General features: G+C 34.0%; 1 protein-coding gene across 1 annotated transcript in view; it reads right to left on the reverse strand.

Annotated features, from left to right (window-relative positions):
* Positions 1-18,865, reverse strand: part of LOC106644845 (uncharacterized) — a 2,208,360-nt gene that overhangs the window by 1,655,240 nt on the left and 534,255 nt on the right. The gene's annotated exons all lie outside the window — the stretch shown is intronic.

Consider the following 18,865-nt stretch of genomic DNA (forward strand, 5'->3'; position numbering starts at 1 on the left):
TTGGAGATTAGTTTCAAGACCTACATTGAGACAATCTTTTAGATTAGTTTTAAGGTCGGTTAATTGATTAGTTTAGATAGTTGATTAGTTTAGATACTTGTTTTAGGATCAGTTTTGCGACTAAATTTGAAATTAGTTTTGGGCCTTATGATATGGTGTTTATTTAGACCAGTTTTAAGATCAGTTTTAAGATTAGTTTTGAGACCAGCTTTAAGACCAAATTTAAGATTAGTTTTAAGACATGAAATGAGACGTACTTGCAAACTAGTTTTTAGATTGGTTTTTAGATTAGTTTTAAGACTTTATTTATGAGTAGTTTCAAGACCTGCAATGATACGTACCTTTAGAGTAGTTTTATAATTAATTCTTAGATAAGTTTTAAGACCAAATTTGAGATTAGTTAATAGATCTTCTATAAGACGTTCTTTAAGGCCAGTTTTAAGCTTAGTTCTTAGATAAGTAATAAAACTAGTTATTAGACCAAATGTCTCATTAGTTTTAAGACCTGTTATAAGAATTACTTTTAGCCTAGTCTTAAAATCAGTTTCCAGATTAATTTGGAGACCAGTTTTAAGACTTAATTTGAGATACGTTCTGAGACCTGTAGTGAGACATTCTTTTAGATCAGTTCTTAAATTGGTTTTCAGATTAGTTTTAAGACCAGAGTCGAGACCATATTTAAAATTATTTTTCAGACACGTAATAAGACGTCCTTTCAGATCAGTTCTCAAATCAATTTTTAGATTAGTTTTTAGACTAGTTTTGAGACCTGTAACAAGACATACTTCTAGACTAGTTTCAAGGTCAGTTTTTAGATTAGTTTGGATACTAGTTTTGGGACTAGTTTTGAGACGAAATTTCAAATTAGACCAGTGTTGAGACCAAATTTGAAATTGGTTTTGAGACCTCTAATGAGAAGTTCTTTTATACTAGTTTTGAGATTAATTGCAATACCTATTTTGTGACTTATTTTTTAACGTTTCTTTAGATAAGAACTTATTTAGGATCTGTTAATAGACGAATTGAGAGGTACTTTTAGACCAGATTAGAATTTTTTTTTTTTGCCTTTGAAATGTACTTTAAGGCACGTTTTAAGACAACATTTTCGATTTATAATCAGTTTTGGAACTTCTTTTAAGACATATTTTGCGATCTTTTTTAATAAACAGCTTGAGACCTCTACAGATTTAAGACGTTATTCAAGACGGGCTTCAAGTTATTTTTATACGTAGTGCAGTTACAATCTTTTGCTTTAATTATAACATAATAAGTTGTCCTGTATAAGAAATATACTGCATTACTTGTTTTTTGTTTATTCATTTTTTTTTTCCTACAGCCCATAGAGAAAATACAAGTTTTAGAACTAATATTGTCTTTTATGAACTAAATATATGCTCTTGGCAATAAAATAGTATGACCTTGCATTACTGTAAAAAAGAAAGTGTTTTTATATGACAATATTTAACAATGTCAAGATTAAACTTGGAAAATATTTTTAAAATATTTTCTTTTCTTATATGAAACTGGTGATAAATCTATCCATCCACCAATCGATATTCAGCAAGAAAAACATTGATAAGTGGCATTTTACAGGATGCTATAGTACTGGGTCTCTCTTAGTATTGGAAATTAAAGTGGTTATTCAGATTAAATACTCTTTCAGTGCCAAATTAGCGAGAAACTCTGGCCTGTATATGGTTTCGATATCTCTTTTCTAGGCAGAGATACGCACGTACGGCCTGCTAGCTTAGATTGCGATAAATCAGAGACAATCTTTGGCCCCTTACCGTTCAGCCCTTTTTTTTAAGAATACGCACGTGTTTCAAGCTGGCTTGTTATTAACTCAGCATTTTGATCATTTTGAGAAGAACGAGATGGGTGAAAAAATTCGTTTGGATGTAGAAAGTTAGCGATAAATTAGAGAAAAATTGTAGACCCAAAACCGCATGTTGCATGAGTTGTAAGCTAGCTAGTAATCACAAGAGTACCTTGAAAACTGCATTCTTCCATCCACCAGTGAATGGCACTTCACCACGAGTTTTTCGCCAGTACTAATCATTTACAAGTTCTGAGTCTACAGAGCTGTATTTATTGATACGCGCTAACTGCCACAAACTGTGAGCTGTAACAGGTTATATTATACGACGACAGTGGGTAAAGAATCAAGAGATTTTCCAAGTCCGAGAAACGTAAAGATGGGGTAATCAAGGAGAATAAAGTGCGCATATAGCTGTATAATGCGAATGGCTACTTAAAGGGATATTGTATTTTTACACAAAAAGTTTTGCGTTGCGATTTCTTTCTTGTTCATATTGTTTATTTTTTTATTTTTTTAAAACTTTGGTAAAACATATTGTTTTTTAACTCATAATGCACATGTTTTTTTTTTTATTCTATTTTTTGGAAGTTAAGTGAAAAAAAATTTAGGCGCACTTTGAGAATCGACTCCTACAGGATACCATGCTATCGTGAGCTTTTTTGCTCAGCTTTCGGCCTGGCGAGCTATATTTTGTAAAGACCATCTTAATATTTTTTAATTTTACATCATTAAAAATTGCTTTATTTTCCCGAACGCGTAAGCCAATCTGCAGTTAACAGAAGCGTAATTCAAGAAAGCGATCAAAAGTCAATTTTGATATTGCTTCTTCGTAGGAAGAAGAAAAAACATGGGATTTTGTCGAAAACAAGTGGTCAGCCTGTAACTACTTGTATAATGATAGATCCGCACGCGTAAGCAGTGTATTCATTCTGCAGGCATTAATTGTTTTAATCAAAATCAGCATGGAGCACCTTTGATTTCAATTGGATTTCTTTTGAAATCAGGGTACCATGGGCTGCCAACCAATCCTAGCACTGATTATCCTAAATAAAAAAATTATAAGAAACGTATTGCTTTCCCTGCATTTTTTAGAGTTCTCGGGGTAGCAGACAAGTTAAAGGCCAAGCTCGTTAGTATATACAATTCACGATTGTTTGCTGAAAACGTGGTATAAATCAGGAATCTAAGGATAAACAGACGAGAACAGAAAAAAGAAGATGCAGCTGGGGGGAGCCTGCCGATAGCAAAGTCACTCATGACCGTGCACATCACAATAATATGCTTCAATCGAGCGCACGCGTGGCGGTCTTGTAAGCCCCATTACACGCGAACACATTTGTGTATGATGCACCCTCACGTATATATATGAATGCCACACTGCTAAAAACTCTGACAATGAGGCAAGAGGAGGAAAACCCTTGACATGAGACCTGTTGCGCGTGCATTCGTATTCGTGCACGTCGACTTCTTCATAACTTTCCACAGGGAATAACACCGCTCCAGTATAAAATCGAAAGCCGCTCGAAAGACAAGTCAACGCCAACGAGCGTCGAACAGTTTGAGCTGTAAAAGCTACATCGTCATCGTATTTCCAAGCAAGCATACTTGGCCATCTAATCATAAAGGTGGCTCATCAATTTTTTGAAAAGTTTTCATCAGTGTTTTAATGCAGTTAATTTCTTTCATTTACAACATTGCCCAAACATCTATTTTAGCCAGTTGTATAATGTATTCCTTTAAATTTTTTGATTTTGAAGTGAATAACACAATTGCGTATCAGTCCACCTAAAGTCTTTCTTGCGTATTTCAGATCCTCATGGAACATTTTCATTAACAAAGTCAAGAAAATACGATCCTAAAGTAATGAATTGTTACATGTGTAATGCTTCAATGTTGAAAAACAATAATACGTAGTTACCAAATGCAGCGTCGCACTTGGATTTAGAAATTTTTTCCATTTTTCCATGGCCTGTTGGGGTCATTTTTCTTTTAACTGTTTTCCTCAACAACAGTTAGAAATAATTTGCGAGTTAATTTTTTGGCATTGTGAGTATAGCGTTTCGTGACTCTTTTTAACTCACCATTAGTAATGTACACATTCGACCTTGAGTGTAACTCAATCTACAAGAAAAAAATGTACAGTATTATTATTGCTCAAATATATATTTTTTTACTCACTTAAACATTATAACTACCTGAAATAGATATGATGAAGAATTGGAACAGATGTTTTTGTTTGTGAGTAATTGTTTGAATCGCAACTCCAAAATTTATTTACACTTAAAAAAAGCTAGAAATTTTTTGATCGTTCGTCCCAAATTTTAGCAGAATGGAAAAGTTTATATAATCTCTCACAGTATTTAAATAATTATTAAATTTTTGTCTCTAGCATATATGTACTAGTATTATTAGTATAATAGTGGGTAAGTAGGGTCAGGGGTGGAAAGAGGGTTGTTCACTAAAGATGGTCAAACAGGCTAAGAGAAGTTTTAAAGGGACACGGAAATTAAAAATAAGTTTGTTGTTAGGACAGACATCTATAGACAGAGATGGTAAGCAATTTCTGTAAGAATCAGTAAACTAGAAAAAACTAGTAATTAGTAAAAATGTAATACCTGTCCCTTTATAGTGTCGGTACCGGAAATAAAAGGGATAGAAACATTTTCTTCGAGATTCTCTTGAATGCCTGAAGTAAATTGCTCCGCAGATGTGGCATTCTCTCGCAGATCTTGCACACCATCAGGCATCTTATTGTCAAGCTCATCAAAACCAGAAATTGCACTAGGATGCTTAGAGGGACACAGGGATTAAAAATAATTTGAATGTTAGGATCCACATTCGCACCCACAGAGTTGGCAGGGGATTCTCGAAAAATCAGTAAACTGACGTACGGGAGTGCCAAAAAAAATAAAAACTAGTTTTTTATAGTGAAGATGTAATACCTGCTGTTTGATTGTATTAGTACTAGAAATGGATGAAACGGAATTACCTTGACTGCCTGGAGAAGTTTGCTCAGCAGATGTGCTATTTTTTCGCAGATCCTGCACACCATTAGGTATCTCATCGTCAAGCTTAACGGAACCAGTGATCGCACGAGGATGCTCTTCTAGACGACAAGCAGAATTACGTCTTTCTTAGTTATGAGAATGGCTGTAGTTTTAAAGCATAGCTAGGGCACTTGCTCGGCTAGTACAAACTCCTTCTGGTACTCGAGAAAATTCAAGCATGCTACGAGCAGTCTCTTGGCTTTATTCTTTTTTATCAATCGTTTCTGAGGGTTTATTTTAACTCAGAATTTTTCCGTCAGCCAATACTTCTATATTGTCCAAATAACTTATGTCATCTAAATGAAAATCATTGATATCTATATTTTTAATGTAGCATTCGTTTAAAAACGGTTTAATGTGTTTATTTGTATTATCAATCAAGCTCGTAAATACTAAGAAATATTAGGGAATTTGAATAGTTCACTCACCAGTTGTCATTCAGACAGTTGCCTCAAAAAAGTCAGCATCCTATTTGGCCAAACGTTGTTTGCAACGCATTTTGACATCAGTAAGGGGTTCAACAGAAACTTTCACTTTGGCACCTTTTCATAAAACTGAGCAGTACTGTCGCTCCATAATAATTATTAGAAACAAATCCTTTTACTAAAAGTTATTTGTTGTTAGACTTATTAATAAGATCGTATGGATACTGTTGCTTGTATGAATGATAACATTGATTTGTTAGTAGGTTATACCAATTCGATTTGTTGTTTTTATTTGACACTTCTTTTGTATACTGAGTAACTGTAGATATTTTATGATTTAAATTCAAAATTAAAATTCTAGTATAAAATAATTTTAAAAATATTCAGACAAAGATACACGAGTAAAGCAGTGTAAGATTTTTTCTACACTAATTAATAGCAGTTTGTAATATTTCATATGGTAACCCTACAAGATAGTATACTTCATACTTAGAGTGCGAAGCACTAATATTGTGCCCAAAGGGCAGATTTTTTCGATGTTTGCCTAAGTTGCAAACAACATTCTTCGTACTTAGAGCGCAAAATACTAGTTTGCGCCCAAGGGCACACTTTACACCCACTAATTAATTTGCACCACAGAGCGTGAATAAACTCTGAGCCAAAGAAATGAAATACTGTTTCCTGCCCGTAGGTAAAATATGGTAGGACTTTTGCACCCTGGCATACAATGCACCCTTGTAAATCCCCTTGCACTGGTTCGAAATTTTTTTTTTAACTTACATATTTATAAAACATTTTTACAAATATATATATACATATACATATATATACATATAAAGAGTGTCATACGTCCGGCTTCAAATTAGGGCACTACTCTGGGCACTCGACACTTGGGAGGAAAAGAAAAGAGGGATGGGAAGCCACCTTATTCCAGGAGGGGAATAGAGGGAAGTAGTCAATTTTGCTTCAATAAGGTCACTCATGCCCTGCACGAAAAGCACTACATAGTGAAAAATCACAGAGGTACTTGCCCGTAAAAGTCACACTGGCCGGGAATCCTACCACAGTCTTCCGCATGCCGATCCACGACCTAGTTGACCAAGTCACTGCGTGCTTATTTATGAAATCTATCTCTACAATGTCAAATAAACTACGGCGCAGGAAATAAAATCTTACACAATCCAATTGATATCATCTCCCTTTGAGGAAGTAAATAAATACTCACCATAGTGCCTCGCTACCGCTCTTGCACTTTGTCGTGAATCACTTGAGAACTCTTGATTTAAAATTTGCCGCAGTGGACCATTTCTCACGGGTCTGCCCTTTTTTCTCCGTGCTGGATTCACTACTTCAGGTTGGTTATATGTTCTGAGAGTGCTAATATTGTACGATATCAATAAAAAATAACATAATACATTAAAAAAAATTTTCATAGTTTATTTTTAATGAATTTTTTTCATGTATGTCGTTTTCACAAAAATCACTATTAAAACGTCTTGTATTTAACTACTTAAAATTAACTCAAGATTATGAAGCTTTTTATTTTAAAATTTCAAACTTTTAAGTTTCTATGCAGAATCAGATAAAATGAGCCACTCTACCTTAGCCAAGTTATTGAGTTATTAAAAATAATATATTATCAGAGAAAATAGTTACTTCTGAAATGGAGCTCTTGTCAGACACTACTCATTTGGGTATCTAGCCACAAATAAACGCATTGCTGCTCGAAAGTTATCCACACCATCAATACAGAACTCAAAAATTTATTCCAACATTCTGTTCCAGCGGAAATATCGATCCATATCTATGTTGTGGCTTAAATGTGTAATGAAAAACTTGAAGTAGAAGTTATGAAATTCCAGATCACTTGATGGACGTAAAGTTTTATACTATTTAGTACTATTGTCAAGAAATTCTGTTATTTCTCGACAAATTCTACTCTGGGAATTTCTTACAGTGAATTTATTTTTTGTAATGGAAAAGTTCCGTACACCAAATAAGTTATCTCTTACTAAACTTTAAAAGATACTGCTTTTTTTTAATTAACTTAGAATAAAAAAAAAATATTGAATTTAACGGTCAATACATAAAGACAACACTAATCTAGGAAAAACGGTAGTTTTGTCAGAGATGTGTATTTCTCCCAGTCATCTAAGGTTCTAAGAAAAGTTGCAAAGCAACACCAACTAAACTAATATCATCACCCTTGCTGATGGCGCATTGCGGGCGAATTCCTTATCTACACTCAAGGCGCAACAACCCCTCTTAAACATCCAAAATAGAGAAAAATTATTTCTAGTATTGACAAATTTTTATTACAAAACTTTACAACTAACTACAACAAGTCTTTTTATACCTTCATAACACATTAAGTACTAAGACAAGAAAGGATGGTGCGCAATAATGCCACGTACCCAAAACCAGAAAAAGGCAATGGATATTTCTGCACTCCCCTGATGTGATCAGGACCAAAAATAAAAAGTTGTAAGAGAGCGGTGGACAAGGCAAAAGTTGAGTTTGAACGTACTATATTAAATTACGATCTTTCTTAATGGTGAATTTTTACGTGTGACATACTACATGGTTTAGGAGCATAAATAAGTCAATCTCGTGCGAATGGTAAAAAACCTGTAGCATTTACGTCAAAGCATTTAATGAAAGCACAAGAAAGTTATTTATAAATGAATCGAGAAGCTGCAGCAATTATTTTTTGAGCCTTAAAGTCTTACGATTATCTTTATGTGCGAGAATTTGCTTTAAGAACTGATGATAAGCCCTTGAGTAGAATATTTTCACCCGAAAAAGGAATTTCAGAAATGGCTGTAAGTGGTTCACAAAATAAGGCTTATTTTTTGTTAGCATTCAATTGTAACATAAATTATATTCGTGCCAAAAATTATACTGTTGCAGATACTTTATCAAGATTATCATGTAATTATAATGGTTCGGCATCAAATATTAAATACAGAATGAAAACTTACATATTTGCACAATGTTCTAAAAAGTTAAATTGTATACTTAGATTATAAAGCAGTTGCGCATAAAATAGGTAAGAATGAAAATTTACTTACAGTTAAACAGATGACAACGAATAGGTGGCCAGAACGTCAGTTTAAACACTACTCAATTGAATTAAGGAGGCTTAAAACACCATATGTAGTCAACAACTCATATAGGTATAGTCATGACCATAACGATATATATTATTACTTTTTTTTTTTCTCTAATGAAAAAATAAAGCTTTATTAAGTCCTTAAAGGCTTTTATAGCTACAGAGTTACAAAAATATGTTTGTACTTACACATTAAAGTTACAATCTTCGAAAAATTTACATATCAGTTTAAAAACTTTAATGTTAGGTGCATGGAGAAATACATCACAATGGAATGGTGGATAGCATTTGACTTTGGCCATGTCACGCAATAAAGAGACTCTAGGAACATCATATAGATGGCATTACCATAGTACATGATTCAAATCTTTGTCACTCTCTTTACATTTGCAAGTAGAAATATTAACTATATTAACTCTAGCCAAAGACGCAGCAAGATTTTAATGGTTTGCTCGACAGCGATTTATTATTACTACAAATTTTATGGACAAGTTCTTATTATGAAACCACGGAAAAGAGTTGTTACAGAAAAAGTTTACAAAGTAGTGTTTACCAGTAGTCTCGCTAGCTTCGATGACTCTGAAGATTGTAAGATCTTTGGCCTCACGCTTAAATCTACATCTTAGATCAGAAAAAGGCACAGCCAGATAATCACTGTGCTGAAGTACAGAAGCAGACTTAGCAACCCTATCCGCTCTCTCATTTTCAGCAATGCCTTAGTGCGAAGGAATCCACATGAATTTAATAGAACCCGAGTTTTTCTGGTCCATAAATAAATGAACTAATTCAACTATTTTCCGTAGGTACGGATTGTGGTTTAAGATAAGATTGTGATTTTTTAAAGACTGTAGGACACTGAGAGTATCAGAGAGAATAAGGAAGCTTGACAAAGGTGCTGTAAAAGCAATTTTGACGGTCTCATATAAAGCAATGTACTCTGCAGTGAAAATTGACGCATCCTTTGAAATGCTCTTAGCAATTTCAACACCAAGAGCAGGACAGTTAACCGCAGCAGCCACATAGAGATTAGCCAGAATCTTGCTACCATCCGTATGGATAGGGACAGCATTAAGGCCACAAACCCAAAGGGAGAAAGCATCTCCAGCTCCAGCCATATCCTGACAGCTTTTACCAGTAAGAAGATCAACTACTGATGTCTTGCTAGAGTAGACAGACTTTGGGAAGTCAAAGAAAAAAGAAAGAACTGATTTATCCATGGCCAGGACCCTGGAAATACACTCTTCCAAAAAATACGAGCTACAACCCAGCAGATTACAAAATGACTTGTAAAAAGCATGTATTTTAACGTAAAGCAGATAGTTAGAACCAGCCAAAACTTAAGTAACGTGTAACTTGAGTAAAAATTTGACGCGTTCCCTAATTGACAACATTTTGGATTCAGCAAGTAACAAATTATTGGGGGTAGATGTTCGATGCCCATAATATATTATTACTTTCACTGCAGAGGAGAACAAAAGCATCGTCTGCTACATGTGAAGGTTGATGTTTACATAGATATAACCTTTTATTGTACATAAGGATAGTTAGTATCAGTTGCTAAACAATGTCCACGAAATGTCTATTATAAGTTAATAAATACTTTAAATGAAAGTTTACGCACTACGCATAACTATTTATATTCTTAATAATATGGTTTTTTTATCAAACTGCACTACTTTGTTCCGAAGTAAAAGAATATATTTATTCAATTCATTCACAAAAAATTTTAATACACTTCTACTTGGAGCGTTCTTTGCAGACGACGTTCTAACCAACATTTTGTTAGTCGTGTCTATTAGTGTACTTCAGATGAAAATATCAAAATAAACTCCGCAGCAACCTACATATTTCTTATGTTTAATTAAAAAAGTGATAGTTAAACTACATGTCTCGAGTTTTTTGTTCATGTAGGAAGGGATTTGAGAAAGTTATGATAAGAATTCCGTTGAAAAAAGTATCGTCCCCATAAGAGGCTATGTATGAAACGCTCCCTTGTAAAGCGTTTTACTAATAATCTTCCGGAGCAATCTATGCTGAAATTTTGCACAGAGGTATAAAACATACTCATTAACCATGGATTTCAATTTCATCAATTTCACAAGTACTTCGATAAGTGTGTTAAGCCTTCTTAAATGCGTATGTATTGAGAAGGGACGCAATTTTAATCAAGAAAAAGTGCATAAAAGTCATTTTAGAATTGTTAGAATAAAGAGTATGACAAAATCAGTTGTGTGGTAGCTGGCTATCGACAACTAAAAGGAAAGGCAAAATATAGAAAATTTTGCACAGTGGTAAATGATGCTCCAATTAAAGTGTAAGTATCCCCCTGGCCATGACTCAACGGACCTTGGCATTAAGTACATGCGGACTTTGCAGGGCCGTACTTAGGACATGCGTAATTTTTGTTAAATGATACTTACTCAAAGTAGCCTTAAATTTATATCGTCAAAAATATGTCAACTAAGCATACAATGCAGATATTCAATATAATTTTCATGCTTCATAAATTGCCTTTACATACCATTACTGACTCAGGTAATCAATTTAAAAGTGCCGACTGTCAAACTTATTTTAAAAAATGAGGTATAAGGCACACTTCTCAGCTTCTAATCACCCAGCGACTTATGGAGCTGTAGAAGGGTTTGTTAAGACTTGCAAGAGAAAATTAAAGGCCATAGTTAAAGTTCAGAGTGTGAGCTTACAAAATGCAATATAAAAGCTTTTAATTGATTATCGAACATCAAAACACACTACAATAAATGAAGCACCGTCAAAGCTAGTGTATCATCAAGAATTGCGAACACCTTTGCAATTACTACATCCTGATAGTAAATAAATTGTAGAAAATAAACAAGAGGTAAAAATAAAATTTTTTTTACGAAAAACAAATGAGGAGTTTATTACGGAAGATGTTGTCATGACAAAAGATTTTTGGAAAAATTATTCAAGAATGACAAAAGCTCGTAGTAAACAAAATTCCCCCAAGAAGTTGTGTACTTGGATTAAAGAACGGTGGAGAGCATTAAGATCAGATGAAGCGCTGGCGTCGACCCGATAACAGCCGTGAAATAACATAATAAAAAGACTATTCAAATGTTAACACATATAAAAAAAATTGTTGAACGATATAATGTTACTTAATTTTGTAAATAATGTGCACAAATATTTTATGATTTTTTTAATAGGTTCAAAATATGTTTAAAAAAACCATTAAAAAGGAAAGGATGTACCATACGTAGATAAATACATATGAATACTTAAACACTATTGATGTGTATGTAAGTATAGCTTCACTGTGAATCATCGCCATATGAAATAGACAGTCACTCTGAAATCGTAATACAGAGTAGTTATTATATCAGCCTCTTTTGTTTCTTTTATTCCTATACATATATAATATACATATAAACGACAATAATTTTTTCTAAACGAGGGACAGTTACTTATTGGGTCATTCATTAAGGAAATAGTGAACAGTGGTGAAATGGAATATCTCATCAGTGTGCCAAAAGTTAGTTTGTTAAACTTGTTATCAAAACTGAAGAAAGTCGTATTGAATAACAAATTAGTACACTGTCAAACTTTATCAGTAGGGATTCAGCATTAATTCATCCCATTAAATGTTAAAAAGCTGTTTATTTTTTACTAGTAGTAGCTTGTATATTTTACAACTTATTTTTCAATTTGAAACTATCATTATTGTCTGCTTCATGACGATAAACAGAATTCTTGAGTTTATTATAAATTGTTTTTGCTAGAAAATATGTGAGCTAATGACTAGAGAGACCATACGACGAAAGGGGGCATCAATCTTACAAATTTTTGGCAATCTATAACATTTAGCCAAAGATGAGTATCTAAGTGACAAAGTGTTGGGATGGTAAGTCTTTGGAAGAAAACTGAAATCGTGTATGATATTTGAACTGGTTTACCTTGAGCCTTATTAAAATAACAATATGAAGTAACTTGAGCCTTATTAAAATAACAATAAAGGCTGGATTGAAGTGACTCAAACATTTGACGTACAACAAAATTTTTATTAACACTTATCCTGTTTGCATAATTGGTAAACTATGCACAAATAATAATTTTAAAAAATATTCGCCATTCTTAAACCTTTTAAGATTAACTTTTACGATCTTATAAACAACAAACTAAATGATTTTGTCTAATTAGTAAAATATAAATTTATCAAACTTGAAGAGACAAATGCTGTACATAAATTGTATCATAAGAAATGTTTTGGGTCATTTGTGGACGAGATAAAGTGAGCAACAGAAGTTGGCATTTACGATCATATGAAGAAAGAAATTCCGACTCTGTTGTTAGTGCATACCACAATATTTGAGCCATTAACTTAATTGCAACAGTATTGAAATCCTTGACGAAGGAGCTAATAACAAGAAAATTATCATTTTTCAAACGTTTTATATTAAACTAGACTAGAAGAACCTAAACAAAAATGAAAATGAACTTTTTTTCTTAATTTAGTAAATTTTAGTTAACTACAAAAATGTTCGAATAAAGTTTAACACCCTCAACTGCTTACCTTTGTTGTGTTGCCTATTTAAGCGCTGTGGTGTGTTATGTAATTTATCGTTAGTTTATGTCTCAAGCTGTGACTAGTGAGTAAAAATACTTACGAACTCTTACGTACTAGGGGTAATAACTTGTATTTCAGAATTTGATTGTTGTGGGTACGAGCTTCATTTGTACCCCGATAAGACTAACACTAATAGATATTTAAACGTTGTATCAATACGCCAGCATGAGAGAATTTGAATGAATCTTGCTTTTATTTGCTTTTCGTACCTTCTTCCAACGAACCAGCGATCACTGTTAATTTACAAATGTATTAGAAGGAACTGAAAAAAATTCAATTAAGTCGTTGTAGAATAGCTTATACATAATTATTATTTAGATATGTTTGTTAGAACTCATTAGCATTAAAATCTGTTTATTGTCTTATATAAAATACAAGTGCTTAGTTTATCTGCCTTTAAAATATTCTTTTATTTAAAATGTGTTAAAAAACAGGATATTAAAGAGTTTATACAAAAATACTAAGTATATAGCTGTGAAAATACCTTAACGTAAGAAATCAGATGGAATCAATTGTTTTGCCCTTGGACCTCATTATTCAAAGGAATCTGCAGAACCTCTAAAAAAATGTTCTATCAACATTACTATTTTTCAATTTGTGGTTCATCAAGAGTCAAATCCAGCATGTTTTTCTGTTTTAAAATCTTATTTTATTAAGAAGATTAAGAATATAAGGTTGCTTAAGCAATAGAATAAAAAATCATTTGCAATAAGAATTTTTTTAAGTTAGAAGATGGCCTAAGAATGTTAAGAAAAACTGTCCAGTATTTCAACGTTTAAAAAAAATTTTGATATTACTATACTCATTTGCTTGGTAAAATCAACAGTTTTATTAAAAATTTTGTTAACATCACTGCAGCTGCTTTTGTAAACTAGCAACATAATGTTTATTGTACTCTTCTTGAATTTTTCTGTACAAAAGCTACAAGCTCCAATAATTCTTATAGTACTACGTTGATTTAATTGTAAAATATGAGATTTGAATTAGAAAGTAATAGTCCTTTATGTGATTCTAATAGTTTAATGCTTAGTCTCACTTGACCTAAAATTATCAACGATTTCTTTGCACTTTTTAATATGAGAGCCACTAGGTACAGTGAGTTTTATGATACTGTATTAACTTTCGTTCAAATTCATACTTTGAATCAGAGAAATAACTAGTTAACGTAATTCTTACCGTATTAAAGGTTAGAAAGCAACTGAGAAATATTTCTTACAATTTTTCTTAATTTGTTGATACAAAACAAGTATCTTAAAAAAATATGAATGATACTCTAGTCATCTACTTTAAAGGTTAATGACTTTATCTAGAATAACTTTTTTTTAAAGTAGTTGTAACTTTATTTATAGGTCAGAGAATGCCTAACTAATACTTGCTCAATTTTTCATGCATTTCTATTTTAGTTAGCTATAAGCTTCAAAAAAATTTATTGCCCTTTAACTTGCTTGTGGTAATTAATGATTTTTAGAATCGTAATACAGACAGATCTCCAGGCTGTAGTCGTAGTTGACGTGGTACAAGCCCTCTTGAAAACGTCTTCCGTCTCGTGTAGATGCAGATGTAGCTACAACCAACATTATCCGTGAGCGCAGATTATTAGTAGCAGCCGCCTATATAGCCAGGGTTGTAGCCAGCCTTAAAATTTTTTGCTTCTGGGCTAAGAAATCTACCATATAGGTTGCCGAAATTGAGATCGCTCTCAAAGTGTAGAACGTTACGGAACACAGCCAGAGATACATAACGTAAGTCCTCATTGGTACTCTCAGCAAAGCAACAGTCTCTGACAAAGCTGCAGGAAATTTCCAAGCCCATTTCACCCTCTTTTTTACAAATTAGAGAGAACACTAAGACCGTCTCTGTCTTAAGTGTTAGAGACGGATCACCAAGGACCTTTGGAAAATTGCTCCCACATCCACGATCGTGAGCCTTAGATTTACTTCTTGGTTGACTCTGGCTCCATCCTTTTGCTGCTGTTCAAGTACCTTATTAAGATCCACAAACTGTAGTTTTAGCCACAGATACTCACATTAGCTAACGCCTCACCAATCACCACCTGCGTTATACATATCTTGATTATTAAAATAGGACACTGACATGCTGACAATTTACGTTTAAAATCACTGACAACCGCATTATCATCACTAAAGTCAGTTTTCTAGTCCACTAAAATATTTTTTGCATGCCGAGGGCCAGTCACTTATCGATCCCATGACTAACTGCTTAACGACTTATTCCTTAGCCTAGGTAGCTGTATACAAAGTGTTGGTTATCATATAAGCAGTATACATATCTTCTGGAGACTAAGGTCAATGTTACACAGACCTACTCGCAGATTACGCAGATCTTTTTTCTTTGGAGGTTACAACCACGTGTTCCAAAATGTGTGGGTACACCACTCAATCTACCCGATTGATCCTCTTATTTTTATTCAACCTTGTAACCTCCTAAGACCACAAATTGAGGTATCCAAGGAACAGATTGACTAGCTGCTTGACTAAAGCATTATCCAACTATCATCTAGTCAGTGGGCTAGGTCACTCTGCCTTACCAAGAAGTCCAGCAAAGGTGAAAGAGCTTCTAGAGACTAATGATACCTAAACGCTTAAATACTTTGGCTTACTACTTTTTCTTTACTGTCGGAGTTCTGCTGTTAGACACAGCTATTACAATTTTCTTGATCATAAGCTTTAAAAAAAGTCCTTATCAGATACGTATCACCTAAGAGGACAATCCAACAACAGTGTTACTACACTGTTAAGACCCTATGAGATTACAAAGTCCTGCAGGAGTGAATAAAACGACATCCAATTATTTTAATAACCTATAGACCATTTACGGCGTAATCTGCTATGTACCAAGTGCTATGTCAAAAACATCTTCATAGTATTTCAGAGATAGAAGTAGCACCTTTAACATCCAAGCTCATTTTATCTGTGTCATATAGAAAGCAAAAAACACGAACTTATCCAACTCAAGGTGGACTGCCTGTGCTACATCGTCATGGATGGATACCGATTGCGAGAGCAGCAACAACTACTTTACACTTATCTTTGTAGACCAGTAATTCTTAGATAAAGCTTTAACAAGGCAGACTGAACAGTTTCACTATATCCTGCAGTACCAGAAAATTTTTTCCGTCGTCAAGCAGGAAGAAATCCTGGTAGACGACGTCATTTCATGGTTTAATGCAGTGGTTATAACTCAAATTTGGGATACAGACGTTATTGCCAACGCTAATCTCAAAGAAAATGTGCTTCTGCCAAATGATATCCATGTTTTCTTGCAGCCACTAAACATTGACGGCTATCACGTCCACTGGGGTGTCTTAACTGGAAATGTTTAGCTATACTTGTCCAATAAACTACATAGAACTGCTGTCGAGGACCTCTATAACCTCTCGAATTCTTGCATCGGAGTAAGTTTTGTCTGCGACAAGTTCAGATAGCCTCAGATGTGTCCAGATGTCACTTACTGGGCCCAGCAGAGTGAGACGTGTCAGCTCACCAAAGTCCACTCCCACAATTGCATAGCTTTTGGTGACTTTAACACAACGGAAATGCGTTTCCATTACACCCACATTGATCTCAGTCAGTCCTCGCTTACCAAGTAGTTCTTATAATATTTGACAGTCTTAAAGTAGCCTAGTAGGTAGCCGATTGCAGCCCTAATTCCAGACTAATAGGTCTTGGCTGTTGCCAGGTTCCTCTATGACCACTCAGGTACTTTCCTTAGTATGCCATGCACTATCGACTTTGACCAAAAAGCTCAGATTACGTTGGCACTCTTCACTGAAATGGTTGAGATCATTGGCTTGTAGCTTATTTGAAAGATGCCAAATTATTTACAAATGGTAAGGCACTTTTATCAGTCGTTCTATGCTTGACTCATGTGCTGTCCAGATATCTATTGGCCTTAAACAATGTCTTTGTTTTTTCTAAGACTAAGAACTTTTTTCAAGGAGGGCATGCAAGCGCTTGCAGCAGAAATCCTCTGTAGTACAACACTTAGAGTATATTGACAGTTCTTTGCTACCCAAAGCCATGTGTTAGTCAATCCACTGTCATTAATCCAAGGATAACCCTACTTCATTCAGACCATCAAGCCTGTCCATGAATCGCTGGACCCTTTATACTCAAGGTTTAACAAAATTATCTGAACTAATGACAATTGTAACTACAACAAACATATAAATAAACAGTCTCTTACCATCGCTACAGATACACTTAAGCCAGCCTACTTCAAATTTGCAAATCTGTCAACAACTAGTAACAGCGTTGCTAATATAACACCTTCATAGCTACCAGGATCACTGATGCTCTTAGTAATCATAAACAGCTCTGAAAATCAGCCTCCAACGTTTCCTTGAAAGTAACTGACCTTGTGGCCCACAGGGCCACAGTCCGTTAAACCACCAATTCCACCAGCATCAACATTCTGCTTCAAAGAGCAGCTTTGTTCACCTGCCACTCTGTCTGGCCCACCTGTTTAACCACCCACCCAACTTACGCCTAACACTCTACAGCCTACTGATAATAGACATTTATTATCCATAGTTCTGCCCACTTGCTCTGAACATCGGTGTGGGGGAGTCCCTGTTGCGTCAGACACTGACCGAAGCTCAAAACAAACTTTGCACCTTAATAAGCAGATTATTCTGTGCAGGGTCTGGTGATATTTTCTCGACCTGCTACGTACCTCCACTATCTTCCAGCAAATATTAGTTTACTTGCAATCATCCCAAAAAATATAAGCCATAATCAAATGAAATTAATTGATTACTAATAAATAAATATTTAAGTCACCTATAAGTTACAAAATGCTGTACATTAAAAGGTCTTACGCTTTTTTTTTATTTCGCTTCATTATGCTTTCAAATGTCCGTCTTTTCAAATGGTCGTCACGAGACCTGCAAGACCTTTTCAAATTAACAAAAGCCTCACTTGAGCACATGCATCATATCTTAGCAGGACACTTGAAAGCATAATGAAGCGAAATAAAAAAAAGCGTAAGACCTTTTTATATACAGCATTTTGTAACTTATAGGTGACTTAAATATTTATTTATTAGTAATCAATTAATTTCATTTGATTATGGCTAGGGCTTCACGCAAGACCAAAAGTTATCTCGGTCTTGTCTTGGTCTCATCTTGGTTTTCGAGACAAAAGTCAAGACAAGAGTCGAAAAAAAGTTTGGAGACAAGACCAAGCGTCAGGAGACCAAAAATCTTGTCCTGACAAGATTCCTGGTGTCCGTACTTAATCTTATAACTATGATATAGTATACATTTCTGGTAATCTTATTGATTCTAATGCAAGCTGATGAAAAAAAAAAACTAACCTAAAATTCTTAAAGCTTAATGAACATGAATAAGAAATAATAAATCAGAATATAATTAGTGTTATTCAATACGTACAAGGAAAATAACATTAATAGTAAAATGTTTAAATTGATTCCGCAAATAACTTTCGCTAAGACACTTATAATCTACGAGTTCAAGCACAGCAAACTTCAAAAGGTTTGATATCTTAAGGTAGTTTTTTCATGAAATGATTATGAATAGAATAGTATGAAATATCTACTACTGGTATTTTAAGGTTAACGGCTAATTTGAAATAATCATTCTTACAAGCTTTTATATCGCACATTATGATCTAAAATCTTGAATCAGTACTTACTTTGCCTTAATAAACAATTTTTGTAAATAATCTTTTAAAAATTAAGCAGCAGTATTAAATATTAACTCGACAGTCTTACCTTTGACTTAGGAGTCATAAAACAACCACCTTTATAATGTTCTTCTGTCAGTGATTATCAGTGAAGCTTTCAAAAATATGCGTTTTCTGAAACTAATGACAAGAG

Source organism: Copidosoma floridanum, unplaced genomic scaffold (genome assembly GCF_036245765.1).
Source record: "Copidosoma floridanum isolate Cflo_tuat_1 unplaced genomic scaffold, Cflo_Japanese_pri ptg000017l, whole genome shotgun sequence".
NCBI classification, from domain to species: Eukaryota; Metazoa; Arthropoda; class Insecta; order Hymenoptera; family Encyrtidae; genus Copidosoma; species Copidosoma floridanum.